The following is a 14907-nucleotide window of genomic DNA, read 5'->3' on the forward strand; positions in this document are numbered from 1 at the left end:
ATAGAAGGTTGGGTCACCTCATCCCTTGGGAAGCAGTGGCCAGGTCATATACACAGAGCTTCACCACGGAAGCCCCTCTGTTTGCACCTCCTAAGACTAGCTCAGACTGACAGCAGGGGTTCCTCACCAGTCAGACTTTTGAAACAAGAGCAACCTCCTAGGAGAGGGCTAAGAAGCCAGTGTGGTTAGCATCGCATTAAATAACCATCACTCTATCTTCTAATAGAACTATTATAGAGTAGCAAGCAGGCATAAGCTCTCAGAAGTGAAAAATATTTTTTAAAATTGCAGAAATTTTTATATATCTTTCTCCCAGAGAGAATTCTTCTCTTACTGCCTTATAAAAAGAACTACAACCAATTAATTAATAATATAAAGGTCTATAAAGGAAAGGAAGGATTCTCCTCATCTTTGGCCAGATAGACCTAAACATCAAGCCAATACCTGCAGACCAGCCTATGCTTTGGGAGCAGGTGGGAGGAGGAGTTGATTTCATCATCTCTTTGCTGTGGGGTAAGGGTCTTCTGTCAACAGGAGCTTGCGTTGATGCCTGTGGTTCTTCCAGCAGAAGGAAACCCACTCATGTCCCGAGACTTTGCTAAGCCATTCCAGACTGTCATCTATGAACTGTCATGTGTCTTTGGTAATCTCAGCATCCCCTGAACAGAGTCAGGACCCTTAATGCCAAAGAAATAGAGCCTTAATACTTTACTTGGGTGGGACTAGACAATAGTCACATCCTTCCCTGCTCCACGCGGGGCTCACTTCTTTGCCCTGTGGGCTGGTTACAAACGCCTAGATTAAAACTAAATATCCAAGTCATCTTGAATCCAACCCTGCAAGGGGTGTACTGTGCTGAGGCAGACAGGAAGGTCAGCAGAAGAAAGAGAGAGAGGAGATGACAAAACTCATCACACTTCAAATCTTACTCAAATTCAAAGTGATTGCTCTGGATTCTGAGCCTGTTCTTAAGGAATGAAGCCCATTGCCATGAGCAATGACTCCTGCCGCTAGAGGGGTGAGCTCAGACATATTTGGGGAGATGAGCTGGAATGAAAGCCTCCAGCTAGCGATGCAGCCGCTGGGTGGGAGGAGGGGACAGTGGGGAGTGCCATGGCTGCGGGGAGAGCTAGCGCCATCGGCACCATTCTCTCTCCATCCGCACAGGTGAGGCCAGAAACCGGGAAGAGACCATCCCAGGAGGGAGGACAGCAAGGTAGGAAAATGGCTGATTTTAAGCAGTGAGAGCTGCTCGTTATCATCTGCCGTCCCTCACTGGCACACAGACAGACAGACAGACAGACTCACACACACACACACACACACACACACACACACACACACACACACACACACACACACAGCAGGACCACTCTAAGTCCCCCCCTCAATAGAAGATGTACCCACCCACATGCTGGGTTCTCAAGAGCAGGAGACAGTAGTGTCATCCTCAGTGCCGAGAAGTGGCCAGAAACTCTGTGGGGAAGGAGAAGGAACTCCGCGAGGGAGGAGGGGCGGTTTCCCCAGGACCAGGTCACCCAGCAGGCTTGGAGTTCCTGGGCTGGGGTAGTTTGGGGTAGAACGATCAGTTAAAGGCTCACACCTAGTACTCACCTTCCTAGAGGATAGGAGAGCCCTAGGCAGAAGTAAAAGAAAAAGATAAAGTTTCTGCCTCTGTGTACTTCATATTCTTTTTTTGTTTGTTTTGTCTTATGTTTTATTTTTTTTATTTTTTTTTATTTCAACATATTAGGGGGGTACAAATGTTTAGGTTACGTATATTGCCCTTGCCCCTCCCAAGGCAGAGCTTCAAGCATGTCCATCCCCCAGATAGTGAGCACCGCACCCATTACGTGTGAATATACCCATCCCCTCCTCCCCCTCCCATCTGCCCGACACCCAGTGAATGTTACTACTATATGTGCACTTAAGTGTTGATCAGTTAATACCAATTTGATGGTGAGTACATGTGGTGCTTTGTGTGCTTTATATTCTAACAGGGAAGGCAGTCGGTCATAATAACAGCAGCAAATACTTCCATGTGCCTTCCGTGTGTCAGGCCCTCTTCTAAACCCTTTCTATATGTTAACTCATTTCATCTCTATCACAACCTGTACAGTATGTACTGTCATCCCCATCTTACACATAAGGAAACGAGGCACATGCAGCCTAAGTAACTTTCTCATGTGCGAATGGCTAACAGGTAACAGAACAGAGATTTGAATCCAGGAAGTTTAATTTTAGAGTCCATGTATTTAATTGATGTAGATAAGTATAGGTGTAGGGGTAGGTATGGGCATGAGTTTGGAGGTAAAGGTTGAAATAGAGATGGAGAGAGAGAGAGAGAGAGAATGAGAGAAGGATGTACCTATCCACCTCTCCAGAGGATAGGAGACCCCTAAATAGAAGTAATGATCTTGAAAGGGACTTAGTTTTCCAGAGGAAGCCAGTTGAGAGATAGACAGATGGATAGATAAGTACAATAAAGAAAGTGCAGTAAAGAAAGAGTGAGTAATGGAGGGAGGGGGCTTTTTACAGGTACGGTGGCCAGGGCAGGTGACGCTGTGATCGTCCAGGGCAGTTCCCAAGGCCTGCCTGGGCCATGAGCAAGTGTGATCATGAGTGAGCAGGTCCCAGGTTTCAGTAGCAACCCTCAGAGAAGACCTAGGACTGGGAACGGTCACATTCAGTGGTCACTGTCCCGAGGGCAGCTTACACCGCAGCAAAGGCCAGTGAGGATGTGGGGGATACGTGTCAACCCTGTTCTCACTCCCCTGTCATGTGGACCCGCCTGGCCCCCGACAAGCGAGCACCAGATGCCGTCTGGGGACCAGAAAGGAAGGGGAGCAGAAACCTGAAAGACTGAGGCTTTTACAAAAAATAGACTGAACATTTACCTCAAAACCCTGTTTAAATTATTGAATCTGAATAGATTACTCAACTAGACTAAAATGCGAGGCCCGCTAGGCGCCTGCCCTATCCAGCAGAACGTGGACTTACAAGGCAGAGCAGATCAGCAGTAGAAAAAATACAGAGTAACTCTGCTCTCTATGGTACAGTGTCGTGGAGCTGCCGCCTCGACTGTAGGGCTGCATTTGGAGAGGAGAGAACAAAGGACACCGGACGGTCATAAGAGGAAGCCAAGTGAGTCCTGTTGCTTTTTTTGAAGGCGGAAAGTCATGTTCACACAGATGCTTAAGAATGTCAAGGACTGGAAACTAAAAACACATGTTATGTACTTCTCTGGAAAGAAGAAAAGGATTATTCATTTTGTTCATTATAATTTTTCTAAAGCTGAAAGCATGATTTAGGAGAAGCCATTTGTGGCATCGCTGCATTCAATTACCCAGCGCAAATCTGGACGGGCCTGGCAGCTATTTCCAGGCTTCCAAATGTGGGTCATAAATATGCATTCATCAGAAAGGACAATGCAATCAAGCGGCTTCACATCACTTATCATCATTTCTGTGGAAGGCATGTATTAGCCAACTGTCTGCACGGGGTTCAGGCAGCGTGGGTTTTATATACAGAAATTAAGTCACAATCCCCACGCTCTTGAAATTTAAACTTGGCAATGTTGATTTGCACAATTACACAAATAAACACCCTAACAAAGCTTCCTGTGCAATCATTCTCCATCCCACACGCCCACTCTGAGATCCAGCCACAGGGAAGCTCTTTCTCACGTCCACTCAGGAATTCTGCATACACGCTGTTCTCACTACCTGGAACTCCATCCAGATTGTAGCAGAAACTTGGAATGTGGCATTGTGCTACATTCTTCTAGGAACTGAAAAGAGGGGAAATTTCTTTTCTCGTACAACAGGAAGAGTCTCACACTGTCGGACACCTAGACAATTTTTATTAATATTACTCCATCACTTCTTTTCTAAGAAATCACCCCATTTTTATTCAGGGTGGTAATGTGCCAAGCATTTTTCTCAGTATCACTTGCAGCTAAAGAAGGGCAGGTGACACAATTCTGGCCAATGAAATGTAAGTGGAATCACCAAATGGCACTTCTGGGAAAGTGATTTTTTAAAAGGACTGCCTCAGTTGACATTGACCTTTGCCCTTTGCCCTGTACCCTTCTTGGTTTTCTTGCCAGGAATGCAGATGAGATGCTGGATGTGTGATCACAAGGAGTCAACTAGAAGAGTTAAAGCTATAGTTTAAGGTTGGCTGAACAGAAAGATAGAAAGACCCTGGGTCCCCTTGCACCAGTTACGAATTGTTATTAACATATGAGGAAAATAAAATCACTATTTGGTTAAGCCCCTCTAGCCAGATCTCTATTATATGTAGCCAAATGGAATCCCTAATGGATTCTAAGAATGATAAAGATAAGACTCTATAAACTGGGGGGCCACTGTGACTGGCGCTCACTTTTTGACAGTGTTTTCTTCCTTTTCAGCACCTGCGGTTGTCCGCAGAATTTGAAGCAATGTCAGCACAGAAGGGTTTTGCCCCAGTTCAGTCATGAGCACTTAACCATTAAGTGGGGGCCCAAGATGTGCCAGACACAGTGCAGGGTGCTGTGGGTATAAGCCTTGACCTCATGGCATTGGTGTTCCATTCAGGGGAGACGAACAAAAAACAAGTAAGAAAAGGAAGTGCTGTGAAGAAAGAAAGCAGATTAAGGAAGATAGACATGCCGGGCAAGAGCAGTGGAACTGGCATTTTATACAGGGCGGTAAGAGGGGGCCTCATTTCTAACGTGGTGTCTTAGTCTGCTCAGGCTGCCATAATAGAAAACCGTAGAGTGGGGGCTTAAACAACAGAAATTCATTTTCTCGCAATGCTGGAGGCTCAGCCTGCCAGCAGGGTGGTTTCTGACGAGGCCTCTCTTCTGGACTTGTTGACAACCGCCTTCTCAGTGTGTCCCCACATGGCCTTTCCTCTGTTCACATGTGCACGAGGAGAGAAAAACTCTGGAGAACTCTGCAGTTTGAAGGTGGCCACAGCAAAAAGGACTCAATAGTAGAGGCTGAGAAGAAGAAGCCAGGAGGTGGGAGAAACACTGAGAAAGTGTGAAGACTTGGAGGCCAAATGGAAAATGTTTGGAGAAGGAGAGGATGATCACACAACTGAGATGAAGGCTGAAAGGTGAAGGCTGAAATCACTGCTGACCTCAAAAAGAGCTATTTTTTTGGAGTGATGGATTGGTGTATGAGTTGTCTACTGCTGCATAACAAACTTCCCCAAACTAGCAGCTTTAAGCAATAAACATTTATTATCTCCTCGCTTATGTGGGTCAGGAATCTGGGAGTAGCTGAGCTCAGTGTGTCTGGCTCATGGTCTCCCACAAGGCTGCAGTTGTGGTGTTGCCTGGGGCTAGAGTTGTCTCGAGGCTTGACGGGAAGGATCTATTTCCAGGCTTGCTCGTGTGGCTGCTGGCAGGGCTCAGACCCCTGTTGGCCTGAGACATTTATCCTTTGCCAAGTGGGTCTCTCCATAGAGCAGCTGAAGCCAGAGCAGCTTGCTTCTTCTAGGATGTAAGAAAGAATCTAAGAGAGAAAGAGAAAGTAGCCCAAGATGGAAATTACAGTCTTTTGTAACCTAATCTTGGAAAGTTCATAGTTTACATCAGGGTTCACTCTATGTTGTGCATTCTGTGGGTTTTGACGAATGTATAATGACATGTATCCATTCTTACAGTGTTAGACACCATAGTTTCACAGCTCTAAAAATCCCCTGCTCCATTTATTCTTCCCTCCCTCCCCCCAATCCCTGGCAACCACTGATCTTTTCACTGTCTCCATAGATTTACCTTTTCCAGATTGCCATATGTTCATAGCTGTAGCCTTTTCACACTGGCTTCTTTCACTTAACAATAGGCATTTAAGTTTTCTCCATGTCTTTTCATGGCTTGATGGCTCAGTTCACTGAATAATATCCCATTGTTTGGATATCCATTCACCTACTGAAGGATATCTTGGTTGCTTCCAAGTTTTGGCAATTATGAGCAAGCTGACAGAAACACTTATATCCAGGTTTTTGTGTGGACACAGTTTTCAACTCCTTTGGTAAACACCAAGGGGCATGATTGCTGGATCTTATGGTAAGAGTATATTTAGTTTTGCGAGAAACTCCTAAACTGTTTTCCAAAGAGGCTGTACCATTTTGCATTCCCACCAGTGAATGGGAGTTCCTGTTGCTCCACATCCTCAACAACATTTGGAATCGCCAGTGTTTTGGAATTTAGCCATTCTGATAGGTGTGTAGTGGTATCTCAGTGTTGTTGTAGTTTATAATTTTCTAATGGTATATGATGCTTAACATCTTTTCACATGCCAGTCTATCACTTTTGCTCTGCAGCCCACACTGCAGCAGAGGGGATTATACAAGGACATGAATAGCAGGAGATGCCCCACATGATTGGGTTCAGAAGACAGTGGAAAGGAGGAATTGGAGACAAATATAGACAACTCTTGAAGATTTTTGCTATAAAGAGAAACAAGAAACTAGGGGTTAGTTGCAGAAGGATGTGGAGTCAGAAATGTTTTTACTTTATTTGTTTTACAACAAACCTAATCATTCTTTACAATATAAAGGTGATATATTTGATATATTGAATATGTAACAATACTGTTTTATATTCTATTCATATATTTTCTAGTATTGTGAACAACAATGCTCAGGTTTGTAAATAACAAACCTGTGAGGGGATTTTTAAAAAATAGGCTATTTTATACCCATGCAGGTTTCAGAAACAAGAGCATCTGTACCCCAGGGCTTTCAGGATACTCACATGTACACCCTCTAATTGCTGAAATCAGCCACATGGGTTTATTTAGGCAGATGAAACCAATATGCTTCAGCGAAGGCAGACATTCTCTCTTGGCTTGAAAACAAGCCTACAGCTGCTTGGAAAAGGCAAGCTGTTGGGCAGAGACCTGCACATGGCAAACAGCCCAGTGACCCCAATTAAAATGTTACCCGACTAGAGTGATCGTTTAAATTATAAATAATGTCTGCAGTTGCTTTGTATTCTGACTCTACACTGCAACAACCCACTAAAATGTGCACTAAATACAGACACAAGAGTAAATCAATGGACCAATTAATTCATGAGAGCAAATGTCCGAGATCTGTGTCTGATGTTAGTCCATTGAGAACATGGGAGTCTTAGATCCTCTCCAGGATAAGGATCAGGCAACTGTAGGATTTGGGGAGGGAGAAAAATAACACACTTCCCCACCCTGCTTCCCCGCCACTCCTTTTATGTTCAGAACCAACTCAGACATAAGACACAGAAAGGAAGTTCAAATGTTAGCTTTATTACTGTTCAGATTGTGTCTTAAGAGCTGAGGCCACGTACTCCCCAGCCCAGTCTAGACCTTGGGCCACCATTGCCTCACACTGGTCCTGGGCAGTGAGGGAAGAAAGAGGGAGGGAATCCTCACAGTTTACAGCCTTTGAATAGATCTGCTCTTCTTTGAGAAAGATGAGCCAGTGGATGTCACCTGCCATAACCTAAGTGAAGGCCAAAAATCTAAACTGAGTGAAATGCAGGGTCGTGTTGTTGCAGGGTTAATGAGATACACTATTTTTCATTTAGTTTGGACTATAAAATGTGCAAAAGTTATGGTAGCGACACTTGTAATGTACCCTATTGACTGTACACTGAACTGAAAACACCCTGAATGGCTTCCAAGTGGGCACTTAGCCCACTGGTTCCCCTGGCCCGCTCAGAGAAGATAAAAATCCCATTGAGAACAGGGGATGGGCAGAGGATGGAAGCCCATAGGACTATCTCAGTTTGCATGCTTTCAACATTGACATAGCACAGGATTTTATTGAAATTCCTTCCTTCTCTGGAAAGGAATGAGGAAAGAATGGGTAAGAGGCCCAGGGCATTATCTGTCAGAAATTTTTCCACTGAAAAACATGGTTGGGGGGAAAAGCTCCCCTCTAACAGCAGCAAAGCTAGCAGAGAGGTGCCAACATCTCCCAGTGCCCTGGGATTCCTACTCTACAAATACAGATGCTCCTCAACTTACTCTGGGGTTATGGCCCAATAAACCCATCATAAGTTAAAAATATGGTAAGTCAAAAATGCATTTCATACACCTAACCTACCAAACATCATAGCTTAGCCTAGCTTTCCTTAAATGTGCCCAGAACACTCACATTAGCCTATAGTTTGACAAAATCATCCCATACAAAGCATATTTATAATAAAATGTTGTATAGTTCATGTTATTTATTTAATACTATACTAAAAGTGAAAAACAGAATGATTGGGTACTTGAAGCATACTTTCTACTGAATACATATTGCTTTTGCACCATCACAAAGTTGAAAAATCATAAGTTGAGCCATTTTAAGTAGGGGACTGCCTGTAGTTCATTGCATATGTGAAAGGCAAGTCAAATAGACACCAAGCAAGGAAATTCAGCAGGTTCTATTGAGCATTTACAATGTACAAAGCCCTAGGCCAGGTACTGGGAAGACAGGAATAAATTCACACCTGAGGTGACCCAAAGAAGCTACAGCCCGGGATAAGACCCCACCACTATCCCATTATGAGCCTTGAAAAGTCTATGGCATGAATACTCAAGTACTTTGGAGGATAAATATTGAATCTCTTTCCTTGGAGTCACTTCGCAGGCATTATGCTGGATCCTGGGATGCAGTCGAAAAAGAAACAGAGTTCTCATGGAGCTTACATTCTACCATCATGACAACTGCTTTTGGAGAATACCCTAAGGCCAGCTCCACCAGAGAAAATCCTGGATGATCTATTAAAGTCTCTTCTATTCTACTATCCTGTGATTTTTCTTTCTTTTCTTTTTCTTTTCTTTCTTTTTTTTTTTTTTTTTTTTTTTTTGAGACAGAGTCTCATTCTGTTGCCGGGGCTAGAGTGCCATGGCATCAGCCTAGCTCACAAACTCTTGGACTCAAGCAATTCTACTGCCTCAGCCTCCCGAGTAGTTGGGACTACAGGCATGCGCCACCATGCCCGGCTAATTTTTTCTATATAATTTTAGTTGTCCGGTTAATTTCTTTCTATTTTTTTAGTAGAGACAGGGTCTCACTCTTGCTCAGGCTGGTCTTGAACTCCTGACCTTGAGCAATCCTCCCGCCTTGGCCTCCCAGAGTGCTAGGATTACAGGCGTAAGCCACCGTGCCCGGCCCTGTCCTGTGATTTTTCTTTAACTCTCTTGGCCTCTTTGCTTCTTTGCTCTCCTAAATTACATGTACTGTCAGTTTCCTACTGGTAATGCTAGACTCAACGTAGGTAGCCCCCCCTTCAGGAAGTCTTCCCTGCATCCTTAGAAGGCCAGGCTCTGTGGCCCTTGGCACTCTGCATGGGCTTCTATCAGCATGTGAATCTCACCATATATTCCTCACTTAGGGCAGGGGAAGTTTCTCATTGGACTTCACACCCCTCCAGCACCAATTACAGTACTCGGCACAAAACAGGCACTCAAATATTTGTTGCACTGAGCAGTCTCTCTAACCAAAATGATCTCAAGTGCTCCAGTTCCTAGAAAGCCCCAAATCTCAAAATTACAGGGACAGATGAAGGATAAAAGCAAATGTAAGAGTAGGGCTATGACTGCAGGTCCTGCCAGCAGTGCTTCTGGGGCTTTCAGACTACCTTGGGGAGGGTATGGGATACTTGGGTTCTAAGACTGCTGCTGTTGGCCTCATACCTTCCACACCTAACCCCCACTCAGCTTTGCTTCCAGAGAATTCACACACTGCATTAGAAGATAAACCCTTTGGATAATGTTGACATGAGGCCTTGAACATGCAAATTCACACCTTTCAAGTTTATAAATATCTAATGAAAGAGCCCCTAAATATGGAGTATGTGTGACTACGATGCTCACCCATACCCACTGCCTGCTACATTGCCTGGCATGAAGACACTCAGTCATTAATTCAGCAAATATCTATCGAGAGCCTGTTAAGTGCCAGCAAGTGCACTAGGCAGTAAACAGCACTAAACACGGGAAACAAGCTCCCCCTCGCAGGGCTTATAGGGAACGCCAATCTTACCTTCTAGAAGGCTGAGTTGGCTCCTCCCTCTGCACAGGTCCCACAGTCATTGTATTAGCTTCCTAGCGATGTCTTAACAAAATATTTTGTGACCTCAAACAACAGAAATGTATTGTCTCACGGTTCTTGTAGCTCAAGTCCAAAATCAAGGTATCAGCAGAACCAAGCTCCCTCTGAAACCGATAGGGGAGAATCCTTCCTTGTCTCCTCCTAGCTTCTGGTGGGGGCCGACCGTCCTTGGCATTCCTGAGCTTACACCTGCATCACTCCAATCTCTGCCTCTGTCCTTACATATCTTCCCTGTGCGCCTCTGTCTTCACATGGCATTTGACACCATGTAATGAGGGCACAAGTCATGTTGAATTAGGAGGGTCCACCCCAAAGACTTCATCTTAACTTGACTTCATCTACTACAGTTGCCACTTTGCATCACTGTTTCCAAATTAGGTCACATTCACAGGTGCTGCAGGTTTGGACTTAAACACACGGGGGGGTGTACGATTCAATCCATAACACCTACGTTCTGTATACAGTGCTGCATACCCACCCAGCCAATGTAACTGTGTATTTTACTGCAGTCAAGATACTCCCCTGCCCCCCAACAGTGACACAGAGGTGCTTTGGGGACATTTGCAGACCTCGTGCATCATTCTAAGCATGCAGCCCTGTGGTGGGATTTCCAGGCACCGGGGAGGACAGGGTAAGGCCGGGCAGGGGATACCAGGGCAGAGGAGGCCAGGACAGGGGAGGCCCCGGCCCCCTTTCCCTGCCGCTGGCAGGGGGCGCGCGAGGGCCTCTGGGCGCGCTGGCGGGTGCCCGAGCGGGAGGGGCGCTAGGGCAACTTTTTGGTTGGCTGCCGCCCGCGTGGGTCGGCCCAGACTCTTTTAAACTTGATCTGGGAGGCGCCTTCCCCTTTCCGCCGCGGCGCGCGACTTGGTAAGTGGCTCCTGACCGGCTGGACTTGGGAGCGGGCCACGTGGCTTCGGGTCGCTCCCGGGGCCCGCCCAGGCCAAGGGACAGGGACAGGGACAGGAGTTAGGCCTCAGCTCGGCGCCCCGGGGGAGCGCCTGGTACGGCCCCTGTGGGGTGGAGACGTCCTCGGGGTGCCTGGGCCCTTCCTGCCCGTGAGCGCCAGCCAGTGTCCTTGTGGCGCCTTCGGGGGCGACCCCCCCCCCTTTCTCGAGTATCCCCACCGCCCCAACCCCCCCACTCAGCAAGAAGCCGCCAGGCGTCCGTCACCTCCCGTGCCTGTGGCCCTGCCGTCAAGGGATCGGGTCCACGGGTAGCTTCTAGCCCGTTTTTAAGTGAAATAATCCTGTTTCGAGAACCAGACACCACCCCGGGGCGGAGGCGCAGAGCCCGGGACAGTCTCCGGGTTCTTGGCGCACTTGGGGCTCCCGCCGGCCCAGTAACTCCTATTGAGGAAGTGAGTGAGATCGGGGATCTGAAGCGCTGTAAATTTCGGAGCCGAGCAGTCTAATGACAGTGTTAGCAAGAAACGGAGGTAATTGCGCCCACGCACCCACTACCCCGCTACAAATGCCATTCAGTTGCCACTTTGCACCACTGGATTTTTTTTTAAAGGTCTAGGGGATGAGTCTTGCGGGAAACGATGGCTACAATGAGGCAAGCAAAGCGCTGTGAGCCTTAATAAGGCCCTGCGATTTCCTCCCCCAGATCTACCTTTGCAGGAGTGGCCAGCGCCTTATTATACCGCAGGGCGGCCCCCAGCATTTTCAGGGTGCGAGGCCCATCTCGGTTTTCTGTCCTGGGAAAAAATCTGGACCGTCGGGTTCTGACTTGTCCAAGGCATTGAACGCCCAGCTTCTGTCCGCGAAGTTGTTTTGGTGTGTGCGCGCCCTGGCTCTTGAGAGCATTAGTGAGCATTCTCACTGCTTATTACTGGTACAAATTGCTGTACAAAATGATGTCCTCCGAATTTAGTAAAATTTGTAAAAATCTAAATTTAGATGTGAATGAAGGAAGGAAGGAATCTTTGTGGCCATCATAGGTACCACGTAATAGTTTTCTGTTGAAATGTGAGGCTTGTGGTCGACATGTTTTCCTCAGTTGTGAAATACTGTTACTGGCTTTTTAATGGTTTGAAACCAAATGGGAGATAGAAATTACCACTCTTTTAAAGAGGAAAAAAATGTGCTGATGCAGCCTGTATTCTAAGCACCTTTTTTTCAGCTAAATACCTGGGCCCAAAACACAATTTCCCCTGCCCTGAATACCTTGATCTCTGGAGAATATCCCTACACCACAGGGGAATGCAGTGGCTTTTGGGGACCATTGCTTTAGGTGTTGGGGATTCCTGTGGATCCAAATTGTTTTAACTATTCAGTTTGACCTGTGAGAGACACCATGTCTGGGAAGCAGCCTCTGCTAGTGTCTATTTAAGGATTGTGGAAACTGAACAAGAGCCCAGGTCTAGAAACTTCTCAGCCAGTTGAACTCAGACCCAGAGTAAACAAGTTTGGAGCTTCCTTTGGTTTTTAAATCTATGAAAGTTTTGTTTCCATTTTTCCTAGGTAAATACTGTTGCCGATAATGTTTCTTCTCTAAAATTGATACTATTCCAGCCTAATGTAACGGAGGTAATGACAGAAAGATGGTGACAGGGGACATAAGATAGATTCCCAAGGTCTGGGAACTTAATTCACTTCATTTTACTTCTAGTTGGAAAATAGGATGCCCAAGTGTTGGGAAATTTGGAGAAAACAACTTTGTACAGAAATTCTATTCAAAGATAGTATTTTATTCATGAAAGGTAGCTAATAAATGGCCACAATAAAAGCCACTCTATTTTTTAAAACAAAAAGTTAGGGCATGATACTCTTACCATTGTTCATGTTGCTTTTTTTTTTTTTTTTTTAAACCAGGTTCAGTGGAGTTCAAGATGCTGATGAATTTAAGGTATGAACCAAAATGGAATTTGGCTACAGTTCTTAATAGTTCAATAGAATTCTTGGCCAAGGATGAGAACTCTAATCTGATTGGATTCTGCTCTGATGGATTAAAGGATTTACCTGAGGCCAAGTTGATATGCAGGAATTTACTAAATGGAATCACATCATCCTGTTTAAAATTATGCTCCAGCTAAAAAGAAAAAAAGCCGGAAAATGGATGATACTTCATTCAGCCAGGAAAAAGATAGGATTTTGAGCAAAAAAATTGGATGTGACATTACTGTTAACAGTAGGTAGTGCACTGGGAGATTGTATTTACTTATCTTCCTGGTTTTTGTAAACAATATAGACACTGCTGGTTTTTGTTATTTAGTGATACCCATTGTGATATTTCTTTTACAGGTTTGGTGCTTCAAAGAAGCTGCTTTTCAAGTGGATAAGGAGTATTTGAGTATGTGACCATTGATATATACAGAATAGAGGTTTTTCCCTTTTTTTGGTCCCTTTCAGGTTGGTAGCAAGGGTGAATTTTGAGATAGTCCCAATTATCTATAGGAATATTTATCTGAGAATTCTGTGCCTCTGCCCTGTAGCTGAGTTGGCCCCATAGAGAATTTCTATAGAATTGAATTCCATCATTTAAAGTAGTTTTTCTACTAGCCCTGGTCTGAAACTTGATACAGTGCTGACACCAAAGAGCAAGTCCTTAATCCTGGTTCATATACTCTACAAAGATATGACTAAGTCTAGTTCTGCAAGTAGGTCAGTTTTAGAACATACTAATTCTAACTAGATGATCTATTTTACAACTAAGACTACTTTATGAACTGTGCTTTAACTTAGAAAAGTCATTTTTAATCACATTCTTTTGATTATTCTGAAAATATGTTTTATAGGATACTCATAAATATTATTGTTGAGGAAAATATTTGGCAATGGTGGACTTAATTCTACCTAAGATTAAAGTATTTCACTTTTAAAAACTTAGTTTGTGTGTGTGTATTTTTTTGGTAGCTTCTAAGTAGTTTGTTTTTGTATGCTACAAATTTTTCTACGACTGTTCTACATCTTGATTATGGAATGACTATACATTTGTCAAATCTCATAGTTAACAGCTACACTTTATATCTCATCTGTAGTATTGCACTTACCGCTCAATTTTTTCATAGTCCATTTGGCCACGAGCTAGGAGGGAATGGGGTGTGAAAATTCTATTAACCATGTCCCATTAATACTGCTGTGAGTTCCTTGCAGCCTTGCTTTCCATATTGGCTCTTTTCCATCCCAAGAAACTTTAGGTCCTTGGCAAATACTAGCTAGCCAGGAAATTAGAAAAATGAGGTTAGATGCTGAGTAGTTAGTTGTGGGTTGAGCACAAAACATGATGCTGTGTAAACCACATGGTTGACTGAAAGCCAGCCTATGCACTTTTTTCCCTGGGATATTCAAGAATGCTTCTGAAAGGAGGGATAGGTTCAAATATTGATGAGTCATTGTTAATTCCTGTAGGTGACAGGTCTAACCATAGGGCCTGCTGAGCCCTGCCCCAGTGACCAAAGTACTTCTGACATGAGCTGAGTTATGCCATCTTGCCTGTATGGGCAAACAAAGCCCTTCAGATATGCCCCTTAAGGTTCCAGGTTTAATAACATTCCTTATTGCACGTCCCCCCCCACCACCAAATCCCCTTCCCTGTGCCCTGGTGATAGAGAAGTATCCAAAACAGTACCTTGGTTAAGAAGTCTAGCATCACCAAAGAGAATGAGATGAGTGGTTCTACAGAATCAACTTGCCCCCCTTGGTTCAGTGCATGCCTGCATGTACAGCACAGCTGAAGCAGGAATGGAAAGATGCCAACATGACTTACACTACCAGACCATTCCTTTGTGCTCAAGTGCCCTGAAGGGAAGTGAAACAAACCTGGAGTTGAATGAAATGTTTTCAAAGAGAAGTTCACTAATTCCAAGTGAGGAACTTGGGCATG

General features: G+C 44.8%; 1 long non-coding RNA gene and 1 other non-coding gene across 3 annotated transcripts; both read left to right on the forward strand.

Annotated features, from left to right (window-relative positions):
* The first annotated feature begins 10929 nt into the window (after positions 1-10929).
* On the forward strand, positions 10930-13861 carry LOC123647120. 2 transcript variants are annotated; one of them, XR_006738140.1, is made up of 3 exons: positions 10930-10947; positions 12897-12930; positions 13326-13861. It is a non-coding gene; the product is annotated as an uncharacterized LOC123647120 (long non-coding RNA). The 2 variants fall into 2 exon arrangements; XR_006738139.1 differs by lacking the exon at positions 10930-10947 and adding an exon at positions 11003-12611.
* Positions 12984-13052, forward strand: LOC123647886. Its single transcript, XR_006738415.1, has one exon. It is a non-coding gene; the product is annotated as a small nucleolar RNA SNORD93 (small nucleolar RNA).
* Positions 13862-14907: the final 1046 nt, after the last annotated feature.

The sequence above is a fragment of the Lemur catta genome, chromosome 11, assembly GCF_020740605.2.
Source record: "Lemur catta isolate mLemCat1 chromosome 11, mLemCat1.pri, whole genome shotgun sequence".
Taxonomy (NCBI): domain Eukaryota; kingdom Metazoa; phylum Chordata; class Mammalia; order Primates; family Lemuridae; genus Lemur; species Lemur catta.